Source organism: Capricornis sumatraensis, chromosome 10 (assembly GCF_032405125.1).
Source record: "Capricornis sumatraensis isolate serow.1 chromosome 10, serow.2, whole genome shotgun sequence".
Classification (NCBI taxonomy): domain Eukaryota; kingdom Metazoa; phylum Chordata; class Mammalia; order Artiodactyla; family Bovidae; genus Capricornis; species Capricornis sumatraensis.
The window spans coordinates 48,613,803-48,628,757 of NC_091078.1; the positions used below are offsets into that span (position 1 = coordinate 48,613,803).

Below are 14,955 nucleotides of genomic sequence, written 5' to 3' on the forward strand. Positions count from 1 at the left end.
CAGTTATACATATATATATATTTTATTTTATTTTTCATAGCCTTCATATTTTTATTATTGCTCATCACAGGATATAAACCATGGTTGGTTTACTGTATCGCATAGGGGTATTGTTCCTTGCGCTATACAGTAGGACCTTGTTGTGTATCCATTTTATATATAACAGTTTGCATCTGCCGATCCCACACTCCCAGTGCTTTCTCCCCCTGCCCGCCCCGTCTCCTGGCAGTCACAGTCCGCTCTCTGTGTCTGTGAGTCTCTGTCTGCTTTGTAGATAGGTTCACCTGAGTTGTATTTTAAACTCCACATTTAAGTGATATGATACGGTTTTTGTCTTTCTCTGTCTGACTTACTTCACTTAGGATGATGGTCTCTAGTTGTGTGCATGTAGCTGCAAGTGGCGTTACTTCATTCTTTTTGCTGGCTGAGTATTATTCTATTGTGTATGCTTCCCGTATCTTCTTTATCCGCTCATCTGTCAGGCATTTAGCTTGCTTCCATGTCTTGGCTGTTTTGAATAGTGCTGTGAACATAGGAGGGCATATATCTTTTCAAATTACAGTTTTGTCAGGATATATGCCCTGGAGTGGGATTGCTGGATCACATGGCAACTCTATTTTTAGTTTTTTGAGGAATTGCCATACTGTTGGGTTGGCCAAAAAGTTCACTCAGGTTTTCCCGTAACATCTCATGATAATCTTGAATGATTTTTTTTTTTTTTTTGCCAATCCAGTATTTTGGATGTGCCAGTCCATAGTGGCTATGCCAGTCTGCCTTCCCACCAGTATGTAGGGTGGGTCTCTACTCCACAAGCCCCTCCAGCTTTCATTATTTGTAGACTTTAAATGGTAGCCATTCTGACTGGTATGAGGTGGGATCTCATTGTAGTTTTGATTTGTACTTCTAATAATTAGCAATGTTGATCATACATTCTTAGTTGTATCATTGGCTATTTAATGTAAGCTATGGGGATAGATGAGGCCTGTCTTTTTCATAGCTATTTCTCCAACCCTAACGTAGTACATTCCATAGTACACTTTCTGAATGATGTCAGCCTTGCCTTGGGAGCAGGCACTCAGTAATGGCTAGCTATGGTGGCTGGCAAGACGGAGCTGGTGTGGGCCTTGTCCTGGGCTGACAGCTTTTCTCCAGAAGCCTCCTCATTGTCCCTACCAGACACTCAGTCCTCAACACAGCACCCTCGCCCTGATTTTCTAGACCTGTGTTATCCTATATGGCCGTCATTAGACTACATGTGGCTATTTCCATGTGAATGTAACTAGAATAAAAAATTCAGTTCTTTATCTGTTTAGCACACTTCAAATGCTCAAAAGCACTAAGTCTAATGGCTACAATGTTGGGCAGAGAAGACAGAGGACATTTCTGTCCTTGCAGGAAGATCTACTGAACAGCAGTGTGGTAGAGGATGACTGTGCCTCTTCTGACCCAGCCTGTTTGACTGAAATCCCTCTGAAATGCTCTGAAAGCACTCTTTCAACAGGGATGCAGATTTTATGTACAACTTCCTGGGGTTTGCTTTAGGTTCTTGGTGAATTGCTTGCAAATTGTTTCTGAGCTACTTATATTGTTGTGTATAGAGGCTGCTCAGAGCCAGATCTCATTCGAAACCTTTGGCTCACGGTTTACAATTTTTACTCAGGTGTTCCAGTAAATCTTGGTATTTGTCCCCAGCCATTATAGAAAACAGTCTCTGGTATCTGGCTCTAAGAGATGGCTTTTCTGTTACCCAGGTTCAGAGCCATTATTAGTGGGCAGTTGAACCACACTAACACTTCCTTTTTGGCATTTACTGATGACTGTTCTCACACTGTGGGGTTATTGCAGTGGTACTTGTCAGAATACACAGGCAGAGAAATCCAGTGTCACTACAGAGCTCCTATGTTTGCAACAACCATTCAGGGAATAATCTCCAAATTATGTAATGGATTAAGAGTGCTAATCTTTGCTTCCCTTGTGGCTCAGCGGGTTAAGAACCTGCCTGCAATGCGGGAGACCTGGGTTCGATCCCTGGGTTGGGAAGATCCCCTGGAAAAGGGAAAGGCTACCCACTCCAGTATTCTGGCCTGGAGAGTTCCATGAACTGTATAGCTCATGGGGTCACAAACAGCTGGACATAACTGAGTGACTTTCACTTCACAAGAGTGTGAAGTTCCAAAGTTACACCCTTACAGTGTCCTGTTCTTCTGTCTCACCCAGCAAAATTCGAAGTACATTTTGATTACCAGTGGCTTTAAGGATGGGCAGATAAGGAAAAGAGGACATGAAACTCGGATGAAGGCTACCTTTTTAGCTGCTTTTGAATTGCTGTTTCTTTTTTCATTCTTGAGTGAGAAAAGGGGTCTTTTTGAGGTTGGAGGAAGGACTGGGGAATTGTTTAAAGACTCAAACACTGGGCTTCTGTGCCTTTGTCTAGCACATCTCAGGAATATCAGCAGGAAGTGAGTTGGGAAGCGGCCTAAGAGAGGACTTGGCGCTTCAGCTCCTTGTGAGCTAGGATGACAATTTGAATGAGCCCTGGAAGTGATTTAGAACTCTTCTTTTTTTTAGAACTCTTCTTATTGACACATGCAGAACTCTTCTTATTGACACATGCAGTTCGCTGGGAGGCCCCTGGGCTCCACAGTCAGAAGGTGGCAGAGCTAGAAGCAGGGTGAGGATGTGAGTGCTCCCCTCTGTCCAGAGGCCAGTGTGCGAGGACGTAGCTAAGAACAAAAGTGCAGGAAGAAAAAGGCACAGGTCAGTCAGTAATAACAGCACCTTTTTGGTATTTTTAGGTATTACTTAAGCAAGTACTAAAATCACAGAGGTATAGGAGGATTGATACATTTGCCAAAAGTTGGGAGTTGTAGCCAAGGCAACGACAATTGCTTGTTAGCTGTTACCTTCTTCCTCCTGTTTGCACTGAGGATGGGAGACCAGCTCAATCCGGAGGTCTGAGCATTGAGAGGCTCACATCTTACCCCCAGGATGCTGAGGGTGCAAAGATGGGATCATGGTGGCAGTGATGTCAACAGCTTCAAACCCCTTGGAACCTAACAAGGTGCACAAACGGGGAAAATCAAGTCACGACTGGGTTTTCAGTGCCTGGAGCCTCCTTGCTGTAACCACGGAGACTTCTCATGCACACCACTCACAGGTGTGTAGAGTTACCTGTGCGTTGCTCTAACAAAGGCCCTCAGCTCGGAGTCACAGCCTAAATGCTGGGCTGGCACCTGTCCATTTTTTCTCCTATTTCAGTTTTCAGACAATTTTGGGATTCCAAGAAACCCCCTCATTCGTGGCATGGGCCTTGAATTCTACAGGGTATGGTCTCTGCATCACTGTCAACATGTCAGATGTCACCTTGCTGGTGTGGATGCCTCTGGTGAGGAGGATAGAGGGAAAGAGAAAAGGAGCTTCCAGAGGGAAAAACGATCCTGAGGACCCAGCATCTCACAGCTGCTGTGATGTTTGAAAATATCTATGGGATTCTTATTTTGATGCATCAGTTTTCCTGTGGCCTGGAGTGGAGCTCTGCATCTCTAAGGCATCGAATGTGGAGGCAACAGTGTACTAACCACACAGCTGCCTCTGTTGTTTAGTTGCGTTTTTCCCTTTTCATTTTCTTTTCAGTTGTGTAAGAGACACTGCAAATTATTGAAAGGGCTAACCTTCTGGGCCAGACTAAGTGTCTGTTCAGTGCCAAGTAGGTAAAACAGAGTTGAACAGAAATGATGTTTCAGCTGAGGGTCACGGCGCTCTCTAAAAGACAGCCTGGCTTTCTGCTGATGATTCATCAGAAAAATGAGCCTGGTAATTGAATTGGGGATTTAAAAGGATCGTAAGGAGAACAGCCACATTGGACTGTTGGTGCTGTCATAAGAAATTCTGTTAATGTCAGTGTGCAAGGCACCCCTTCTCTGCAGTGGGCTCTCCAGCTAATGCAGGCTGCTTAGTTTTGGCTCTGCTCAGTTACAAGAGACTGTTCCTCACTGCTGCGGAGTCAGGGCAGGCTGGGAAGACCCCGAGCTGAAAGAAGGTCTCTGTAGATGCCTGTGATGCCTTCTCCATGTTGATCAGACTTGGGAGGAAATCTGGGTGCTGCAGTGGAAGATGACAACCAGAGAAACTAACTTGGAGGAATTTTATGAGCAAAGTGTTCTTTTTAGCACAGTGATGATGAAAACTGGAGAAGATATGTAGCCACTTTCTCTTAAGAGGGAACAGGTTTGCTGCTCACTGTATGGATAAGTTGGTTTGTATAGGTAAACCAAATCACCATCTTTTGGAAAGTTAAAGGTATAATCTTGGACTTTTCCTGGTGGTCCAGTGGTTAAGAATCTGCCAGTACAGGGGACATGGATTCAATCCCTGGTCAGGGAAGATTCCACATGCCACTTGGGAACTAAGCTCACAGGCAGCAACTGCTGAAGCCTGTGCACCTAGAGCCCATGCTCCACAACAAGAGAAGCCGCCACAGTGAGCAGCTCAGGCGCCACAGTGAGGAGCTCAGGCGCCACAATCCCCGCTCGCCGCAGCTGGAGAAGTCCGAGCCCAGCAATGAAGACCCAGCGTGGCCATCCATCAGTCAATCACTCAATCATGTAATAATAAGAATAAAGGTCTAACCTTCTCTTAAGGAATTATTCTCAAGCAGCGGCTATTCTGTCTTCCCTTTGCCCCTGGAATATCCAGCAATACCTGCAGATATTTGTGGTTCTGTCAGGGATGGGATAGTCCTGGCGTCTTGTGGGTAAAAGCCATGGAACCTGCTGCATTTCCTATGACGCCCAGGCCTCCCACAGCTGAAAATCATCAGACCTCAAAGGTCAGCAGTGCCAAGGCTGGAAGCCCTTGGCAGAGAATGTTCTAGATTTTGGGGCTGTGCCTTTGTATATACTTCATGTGGAGAATATTTTGAGGGGAAGGTTTAAACAGAGAATGTCTAAGACTTGTCCCTGTTACAGAGTTGTCAGGAACCCCAAATCTGTTAATTTATCCTTTTGTCAGATCTAATTCTAAGCAGCAAGTCTGCTGCAAAGGAGAAAGTTCTTTAAGCCAAAAATTCTAAGCACTGTTTTTGCTGTTAACAAAACTGATACCCATTACGACTCCTTCTGTTGCTTCGAAGGTGGATGATGGGAATTGTCCCCCCTAAAAACAATTTTCTTAGACTGTAACAAAGATTGTCTGTCTCACTGACAAAATATATATGCTTCCTGTTTCCAAACCAGTGAATTCAAATCCCATAGCTGTTACACTTGTATTAAATTTTGCTACAAGCATTTTCCTATCTTGTACAATGTGGATTAATCCATGCTTATGACTTCAAATCAAGAAAAACATTGTATCCCAAATAGTTTACATGGTTTCTTTCTAGAAACACACCAGAAGGCTAAGAACAGTTAACCCTGTAAAGTATTGGTGGTCAGCTAAATAAGTCATGTTGGGAAAAAGACAGTACTTAACCTTATTCAATGGATATGAAAAGTGTTAAAAACTTACAAGCAATCCAGATTCCATTTTTAATTTTGGGAGTGACTGAACTGAACTGAAACACAAGTAAGGAAATTCTTGGTTAACAGGGAAGATTCTCCTGACTTCACTCAAAATCTTGAAAGATTTGATGTATAACATTTGTTACATTGACTTTACTAGGCCAAAAAATTAACTCTCAGTCTGTGTAGGGAAGGGACCCCACCAGTTAATACATTCAGACCCCAGAGTGAGAGGGGTCATGCTTTATTTCCAAGGTTGACAGACTTTTTCTGCAAAGGGCCAGATAGTAAACGTCTTTGGCTGGTGAGCTATACAGTCTCTGCCTCAGTCACTCAGTCACACTGTTGTAGTGTGGGAGCTGCTATAGACAACCTATAGATAAATGGATGTGGTTGTATTCCAATAAAATTTTGTTCAAAAAAACAAAATCTGGCCTCAGACCCTAATGTGCCCACCTTTATGTAACTTACTCCAGGCAGCTTTATCATGGGCAAGTGCAGAGTTCTTGTGATTTTTTAAAATTTTTTTGCAATGATGAGGTTTATTTATGGAACAACAGGACCATCTTCAAAGACTCTAGGTGGGGAATCATTGCAGGATGCACTTACGTGCTGGTCTACAGACCATCACCAAGCTAACAGGGAGAGGGTACCCTATGTATACTGTGTATTAAGACGTGATGTAGTGTTCATGAAAATGATATCATAGGGTCTGTTAGGTTACTATGAGAATACCAAGTAACTCTTTAATATTTTCTAGATTTCAGGTTTGGTGGTGAAGAATTTAGATTGGGAAAAAAAAGAAATGAGGCATTTCAGAGGATTGGTTCCCAGTGTTGTGTGGTGGCCTGCTGGTCAGAAGGTCATCAGATACTCCAACCTCTGACCCCAGTAGCAGCTGACGAGGTCTTGTTCAGTAGGTTCTGGGCCTTCCTGTTGTAGTTTTCCAGTGTAGGGCTCTGTTACTAGGCCTGATATGAGGTCAGAATGAGTGATGGTTCCTGCAGATGGAGAGAGAGAAACGGTTAGGGATCATGCCAGCATGACCAGACTCTGTGACCCTTCCCACCAGCCTGCCAGTCGCCCTCAGTCAAGAAAGATAAATCTGCAGGAGATCTGTGGGCAGGCTCGCAGTTGGGATGGGAGAGGGGCCACATGCCGCGGGGAGCTCAAGAATGAAGGTGCCTCGAGCGCATCTCATGGGACATGTGAGGCTCTAAAGACAGAGTCTCAGATTCCCTGCATGAAGTTTCTGCTGTGATCAATTAGCCATGTTTTCTTCAGTTCTAAAAACCAACACACATGCACACACACATTCACACAAAGAAAGAAGCTTTTACATTTGCCTTTCATACAAACAAGGGTCATATGAAAGAGTTTACAAGTAAACCCTCTGCTGCCCTGATAAAAAGCGCCTGTTATATGTACAGAACTGATTTCATCATGGGACTAGATTGAAGAAAACTCAGTGTAATACTTACATGATGTCTGGCATGGCCTACTCCTCTATTTCCAGAAAGCATTAAAAAGAATTAAAGACAGATAAAACTTTTCAGCTGCAGTAGAGCCAGCTCTCTATTTATCTGTAAAAGAGGCTAGTGAGCTACTTACCTATTGCTGCATAAAAAAATCACTCGCAAACTTAACAGCTTAACAAACAATACAAGCCTCTTATTGCACACAATTTCCAGAGGTCAGGAAGTTAGGCAGTTCATCTGCGTGGTCAGATGTCAACTAGGACTGCAGGGAGAAATGCAGCCGCTGGGTCCGTTTTATCTGGAAGGGGTAGAGGTTGGAGTTGAGGGTGGATTTTGATAGAAAGATAAGCCGCCCTACCCGAGGTCCCAGACTTCAGAACTTGGCTTGCCTAGAAACGCTCCCATTTTATGAAATCATGCGGATGTGAAATTTTGTGATACAAGTTATTATTGCTTTACTTGATGAGTAAAATTTAAAACAGTGTGAACCCCATCCCATAGTAAAAATTTTAGCAAGAATGACAGTTTCAAGTTTGGGGGCTAAGTGCATTGTAAACTGTTTATACTGTTGGTAAATGGGATGGGGGTAGGAGGGTACCACTTTGGAAAAACATAAACACCCACTGTTCTTTTTCAGGATTATTCTAAAATATGTAAGGTCTTCAAGACACACTCGCCCCTCCCTAGGAAGCAACAAGACACACTCACCCCTCCCTAGGAAGCAACAAGACACACCCCTCCCTAGGAAGCAACAAGACACACTCGCCCCTCCCTAGGAAGCAACAAGACACACTCGCCCCTCCCTAGGAAGCAGTCATTCTTGTTTCGCCACCAGTAGTACTCCAACTTGCATACCTAAACCACCTCTTTTGTCCCCTGTGTGGACATGGTCATCCTTCAGTTGAGGTACTTCTCAGGCATTGTTGTTGTCATTTCTTACTATTATACCACTTATCCAGCACTTACTGGGGCCAGGCATTGACCTGAATGTTTTGCTTCTCTGTTATCTCATTTAATTATCCTCACAAAATCTTATAAGGTATCACCTCATTTGCCCATTCAGCTAATTGAGTTTCAGAGGCTAAGACAGTTTGTGGTGGAACTGAGATTGAAATACATTCTAACCACTGTAAAGCCCTCCCCTTTCTTCCGAAGTACGGGGTCCATCAGATTGAGAGCAGAAGAATGAATATCTTTGGCTTTTGGTCTCATATCTCCAGGTTAAATTAAATCATGTGTTTCTTGACTCTTACATCATGCTATGGAGGTGTTTTTCTGCTGCTTTAAAAATCATTCTTAAACCCAGACATGGCCTCCTCACTTCTGGACACAGACATTTCCTGTCCTGTAATGCCTTTGCATGCACATAAATGCCCAGCCTTTCTCTGAACATGGGTCTCCTTTGAGATTGAATTCACAAATATCTCAAAGAATGGATCTCTGGACAGTAAGTGACCATCTTAGTTTTACAGAGGAGAATCCAGTCTCTTGTAACAAAGAGAAGTAGGACTGATAATTCTTGTGAAGGCAGTTTAGAAGGAATGCGTCCACTGCCAACTCTATTCTGCCCTCCAATACTGACTCCTTGGTAAACTGGTAAATGGGTTCAGCCGACACGGGTTTTCTCATTTGCTGGGCTTACAAACCCACGTCAGTCTTCAACAAGGCCCTCTTCTTGGTCTCGCCTCATTAAATCAGTCTTCAAAAGTGCCAGAAAGAACAAGCTTTTAAATCAGGCCACACTGAGTTGGAATCCTGGCTCAGAAACTCCATGGCTGTGTGTGCTGGTTGAGAAATTACTTACATTTTCAGTACAGGAGCCTCCAACTCTGCATATAGAAGTGGTGCTACCTAAAGGCTAAATAAAGCAAACAAAAATACTCAGTGTAGTGTCAGGAGACTGGTAGATCCCCAGTAGTTATTGCTGCATTAATTTGCTCATAAAAATATCAGTTAGGGATGCAGCAAGCATCAGACAATGTGCAAAATAGCTATAAAGCTAGAGTTGACTTTTCTCACCTTTTAAGTCTGCAGATTGGTGGCTGTAAGTATTGTTCAGGGGCTCCAGGCGGTCAGGCTGCAGATTCTGTGATGCTCTGGGCTTTTCCCTCACGTTGGTGGCATACATTCTGAAGTCCAAGGTGTCACATTTATGTGCCGGGTGAGAGCAAGAGGAGGTCTCAGCTGCTTTCCATTACCAGGAAAACAGAAAAATCATGCAGAGTTTCCCCAGCGGTTGGGGACGAGAGCAGCATGGGAGTGAGGGTATGGGAAGCATAAAGTGGGCGGCGCTGGTGTTGTCGATGCACAGTGGGGGGAAATAACTGCACAGAGCGGGTCTGTGGCTTAGCGATCAGAGGAGACTCAGTGTCTGAGAAAGACGCTGAAGAGCAGCGCTAAGAGTGAAGGGACAGGGGTTTCAGGCAGTAGAAGTGGATGCAGTGAATGATGTTTGGGACTCGGTGGGCCCCGCATGGGTTTGTCTGTGGTGGGGCATGATGTCGTTGGTGGCAGTCAAGAGTGTTGAGTCTGGAAAGATCCATTTTAAAGGGCCTCATGCTTGGTAGAAAGCCATTTGGACTTGATCTTGCAGGTGAGTCGGTACCAGGTGGCTCTGCTCAGGGAAGAGTGCACTTAGGTGTTGACCTGGAGGGAAGACGTGTCAGCTGCAGGTCACAGATAATGGAGGGTGGGGCCGAGGCCGGGAGGAGGTTAAGAGGAGACGAGAGACATTCAGGTAGTGAGCCTGGCATCCTGTGTCCTGAGCTGCTTGAAGAGTAACAGACAGGGAAAAGTTTAAAGGAAGCCTGATATGTCGGCTTGGGTGCTGGTGATGCCATTGCATAGAGAAGGAATCCTGGGAAGGAGCAGGCTGGTGGGGAGGGAGTGATGGCTGTGGTTTTAGATACACAGAACTGCGTGGGTCAGGACTTCTGGAGGTTGGGTCTCAGTCCGCAGGTCATGAGAGAGTGTGGTGAAGGTACCGGTACAGCACACTAGCTGAGATCAGCCCAGGGCCACGGACGGAGGTGTGGACCCAGAATGCAGGGGCAGCTTAGACGGGGCAGGCGGGGGGGCGGGGCATCCCCAGGAGCTTCGGGCTGGGGGACCCACTGGTTCTCCCCCTTCTAACTTCTCATTTGCTCTTTCTCTAACGTGTCCCCCTTTTTGAAAGGTACCTTTATCTAGACCCCTAATTTATTTATTTGTTTGTTTGTATTTATTTTTGATGTGGACCATTTTTAAAGTCTTTATTAAATTTGTCACAACATTATTTCTGTTCTTCTGTTTTGGTTTTCTGGGTGCGAGGCATGTGGGATCTTAGGTCCCTGACCAGGGATCAAACCCACATTCCCTGCACAGGAAGGCAGGGTCCTAAGCACTGATCCTCCAGAGGAGTTGCTAGACCCTGATTTATTCATCTGATGTTAATAGATTTATCTAATTTATTTATCTGAACTGTTCTACTTTTCTACTTAGGTTTGTGCAAAGTAGCAAGTCATCTTCCCTATGAAAGGTTTTCAGATATAAAAGAACTACTAGATTTTTTCTGCTGCTGCTGCTGCTGCTGCTAAGTCGCTCCAGTCGTGTCTGACTCTGTGTGACCCCATAGACGGCAGCCCACCAGGCTCCCCCGTCCCTGGGATTCTCCAGGCAAGAACACTGGAGTGGGTTGCCATTTCCTTCTCCAGTGCTTGATAGTGAAAAGTGAAAGGGAAGTCGCCCAGTCGTGTCCGACTCTTAGCAATCCCATGGACTGCAGCCCACCAGGCTCCTCTGTCCATGGGATTTTCCAAAAAGCAATATGCTCATTGTAAGAAAAATCAGAACATTCTCATAGGTAAGAACAAGAAGAGCAAACCCTCATAACCCTACCAACCCAGCAATCACAGCTGCCAGTGTCCTGGGGTGTATTTTTCTAGGCCAGTATTTTTAGACACACACACACAAACACAGATACAGCGAGACAAACAGAATGCTCTGCATGTGCAGTATTGCAGCGTACTTTCTCGAGTACCACAATGTAAAGTATCTCTGTGTTAATGCACACCTAGCAGCAGCACTTTTCATGGATGACTGTTCTTCTCAGTGTCCATCTAAGTGTAAGCAGCTGTTTACTTAATGTTGGAAATTGGGTTGCTTCTAGTTTCCCCCTATTATGAACAGGGCTGTGGTGAACTCACTTGTAGATAAATGTTGGCAGGGAAATGTTTTTGGTGAAGAATCCACCTGCCAATGCAAGAGATGTGTGTTCAATCCCTGGGTCAGGAAGATTGCCCCAGAAAGGAAATGGCAACCTGCTTCAGTTCTTGCCTCGGAAATCACACACACACACGCACACTCACGCACACACGCACGCGTCAGCGTTAGGAAGTGTCTGGGATGAAGGTTTAGAAAGGAATGATTTGTCTCCCCACATCCTTTGCAGAGTTGTCCTTGACCTCCCCACCCCACAGTGGCATCTTGGAGACCTGACTGTGGATGTCTCCTCCTACATGAAGGACCTCTTTTCTGCACTTGGCCTATTTTCCTGAGCCAGAGGATTTCCTTGGGAGCCTCCAAGTGGTTTGGAGTGTTGTGAAGGGAGAAACAGAAGCAGAGGTCACAGGACAGAGGGACAAGCTGACAATACATTTCCAGTAAGGGACCAGTTCATCACTGGAGGAGCATCCATGTCTGCATCAAGGGAAGAGACAGGTGGAATTGCTGAGGTGGGAAATTTCAGCTCACTGCCCAAGATCATTTCCTGTTAGTGGAGGCTGTTAAGCTTTGGCTGTGACCCGGCACAGATTCTCCTTCAGCAGGAGTGGTTAAGTGAGCTTGTGTTAGAATGAGAGGTTCCTCCCAGTGACCTCCAGGCTGTTGATAAGTGTACGAATTCACTCTTCAACCCCAGAGTGGTCTACTATGAAAGTTTATTGTACGGTGTTCAGGTGATTACCATTTAAAGCCATTTTCTGTGTATATTTGTGTGAATCACTCCATGGAGTAGATTGAAATCTGAAGTTATTTTTCCGCTTCAGTTCCTTTGTCCACGAATAGCGCTTCGGTGAGAAAAGACATCAGTGTTGTTGATTGTTGCTACTTTTGTTTTCTTAGAGCTGGGAGCTCTTTCTATCAATACAAATTCCACTTCTTTATGAAAAATCGGAGTGAGTCACATGTCACCTGTGTATCCAGGCTTGCTCCAAATGACACCATGGTCTACCTCCTGCAGAAATTGCTTCAATTCTAATCTATTTCCTCATTTCTTATATTTTGGACTTTCTTTAAATATATTTTCCTGTTTCCTCTTTCTTTGGGGCTAAATGCCTTAAGGAGAAAGTACAGGCAGACAGCTGAATAATTTTTCCCTCTAAATAAAAGATCACAGAAGATGCCCGAGGAGATCTGGACCCCGGGAAAACTAAAATGAGGGCTTTAATTCAGTCTTCTGGGACTATTTTACATTTTGGGGAGTGGTTTGAGCCTCTTCTTTCTTCCCTTTAAGTATTTTGTCAGTGAAAACTAATTTAATTTTCTAAAGCTACCATGATGGCAGAATGTGATTAATAAATGAAGAATGTAGGGGTTTTGATTCAGGGGAATATGACTGTATCATGTTGGGTTTTTCAGCATGAAGCTTTTATTCAACTGTGGGAAAATATTTAAAAGGAAACCAAGTTCTGCTTTTTGGATTTCATATGAAAAATATGAACGTATGGAGCTGCCCTCTACCCTCAGTGCTCCCTGATTGTTTGGTACCCTTGACTGTCTTTATCCAGCACTGGTATGTGAGTTTGTGGTCATCTCTCCTTGACAGTTAGCAGTAGGCATCAAAGAGCTATACATCCTTCCTTCAAAATATATTGGTTTCACCAGGTAGAGAGCGTTGTGGGCAGCACCTAATCAGTTGGAATCAATGCAGATGTGCACAGTGAAGAGAGAAAGCTCCTGGACCCTGGACTTCAGAGACTCATGACTCTGGAACTAGCACAGAGGCTCTGGGCAGCACTTGGCAACCTGGGCTTTGCCCTGTTAGCGGAGGAGCTAGTCTGAGAGGCAAGGCTGCTGACTTTTGATGTACAACCTGCTGCTAATTTAGCGGACTTATTTGTGTAACATAAGCAAAATTTTCTCATACATATGATATAACAGTAGGAATACATGCTCCCAGATTAGACACATTCAAATAAGCATTTAGTATCAAGCATTATAAATGCTCTGAGTGTAATGAAGTGTCACTTAAAAAAAGTTTGAAATACAGTTGATTTACGATGTTGTGTTATTTTCTGCTGTAGCTCAAAATGACTGTTATACATATGTACAGGCCTTTTTAAATATTCTTTTTCATTATGGTTTATCATGGAAGTTGAATATAGTTCTCTGTGCTGTACAGTAGGATCTTGTTATTTATCGATTCTATATATAAAGGCTTACGTCTGTTAACCCCAACATCCTTCTCCACGCATCCCCTAACTACCCCCTGCTTGGCGACCACTGGTGTTCTCTATGTCCCTGGTTCTGTTTCCATTTCATAGGCTCAATTATGGCATGGGTTTTTTTAATTGAAGTATAATTGCTTTACAGTGTTAGTTCTGCAGCCGTATGTATACATGTATCCCCTCTCCCTCGTGTCGTGTTTTAGACTCCACATATAAGTGATAGCATGTGGTAACTGTATTTCTCTTTCTGACTTACTCCACTTAGTATGATAATCTCTAGGTTCATCCAGTGTTGCTACAAATGGCCTTGTTTCCTTCTTTATTATGGCTGACTATTCTCTCACTGTGTGTATGCACCACGTCTTCTTTATCCAGTCCTCTGCTGATGGACATTTAGATTGCTTCCGTGTCTTGGCTGTTGTAAACAGTGCTGCAGTGAACACTGGGGTGCATGAAGTTTTTCAAATTATGGTTTTCTCCAGATATATGCCTAAGAGTGGAATTGCAGGATCATATGGTAACTCTATTTGTAATTTTTTTTTTTAAGAAACCTCCATACTGTTCTCCAAAATGCCTGTACCAATTTACACTTCCACCAACAGTATTAGAGGGTTCCCTTTTCACTACACTGTCTCCAGCATTTATTGTTTGTAGATTTCTTGACGATGGCCATTCTGACTGGTGTGAGGTGATATCATGTAGTTTTGATTTAAAGCTGCCCTATTCTTAATAGCTTCCTTGTATCTGAAGGCATCAACTGTTAATCTCATTTAGTAACTTAGTAAAGGCAAAGGATTAGTAGGATCTCTCTTCTCCATCCCCACCCACACCAGCTAGAGTTAAAGGCTTCGTAACCACCAGTTTCTAACAGGAAAAGTTTCAGACATTGCATTGGAGGTAAGTATGACCCTATTAGTAGAAGTGTAGTCTGATAGTCAGAGACTCTAAACTCTCATACGACCTGCTGCTAATTTACTGAATAAGTCTAAGACTTCTCCCTTCATTTTGTAATTTAAAAAATTAATAGGAGTAGATACTTCCAACAGTTTAGTCGCTCAGTCATGTCCGACTTTTTGCAACCCCATGGACTGAAGCACACCAGGTCTCCCTGTCTATCACCAACTCCCGGAGCTTGCTCAAAACTCATGTCCATCAAGTCAGTGATGCCATCCAACCACCTCATCCCCTGTCATCTCCTTTTCCTCCTGCCCTTGAGCTTTCCCAGCATCAAGGTCTTCATCAATGATTTAGTTCTTCACATCAGGTGGCCAGAGTATTGGAGCTTCAGCATCAGTTCTTCCAATGAATATTCAGGACTGATTTCCTTTAGGATGGACTAGTTGGATCTCCTTGCATTCCAAGGGACTCTCAAGAGTCTTTTCCAACACTGCAGTTCAAAAGCATGAATAGTATGAAAAGGCAAAAAAGATACTTCCAAACACAGGCACATTTCAAATAAGCAGCCTGTACTGAGTTACAAAATTTCCCTTTTTTCCTGTTCTGACAAGTAAGGAGCTTGGATGTCTTCTCTGCCATCTGCATAATAAGAAAAAA

At 43.9% G+C, this 14,955-nt stretch overlaps 1 pseudogene; it reads left to right on the top strand.

The window, feature by feature from the left end:
- The first annotated feature begins 9,865 nt into the window (after positions 1–9,865).
- Positions 9,866–14,955, top strand: part of LOC138087752 (small ribosomal subunit protein uS2-like) — a 66,757-nt pseudogene continuing 61,667 nt past the window's right edge.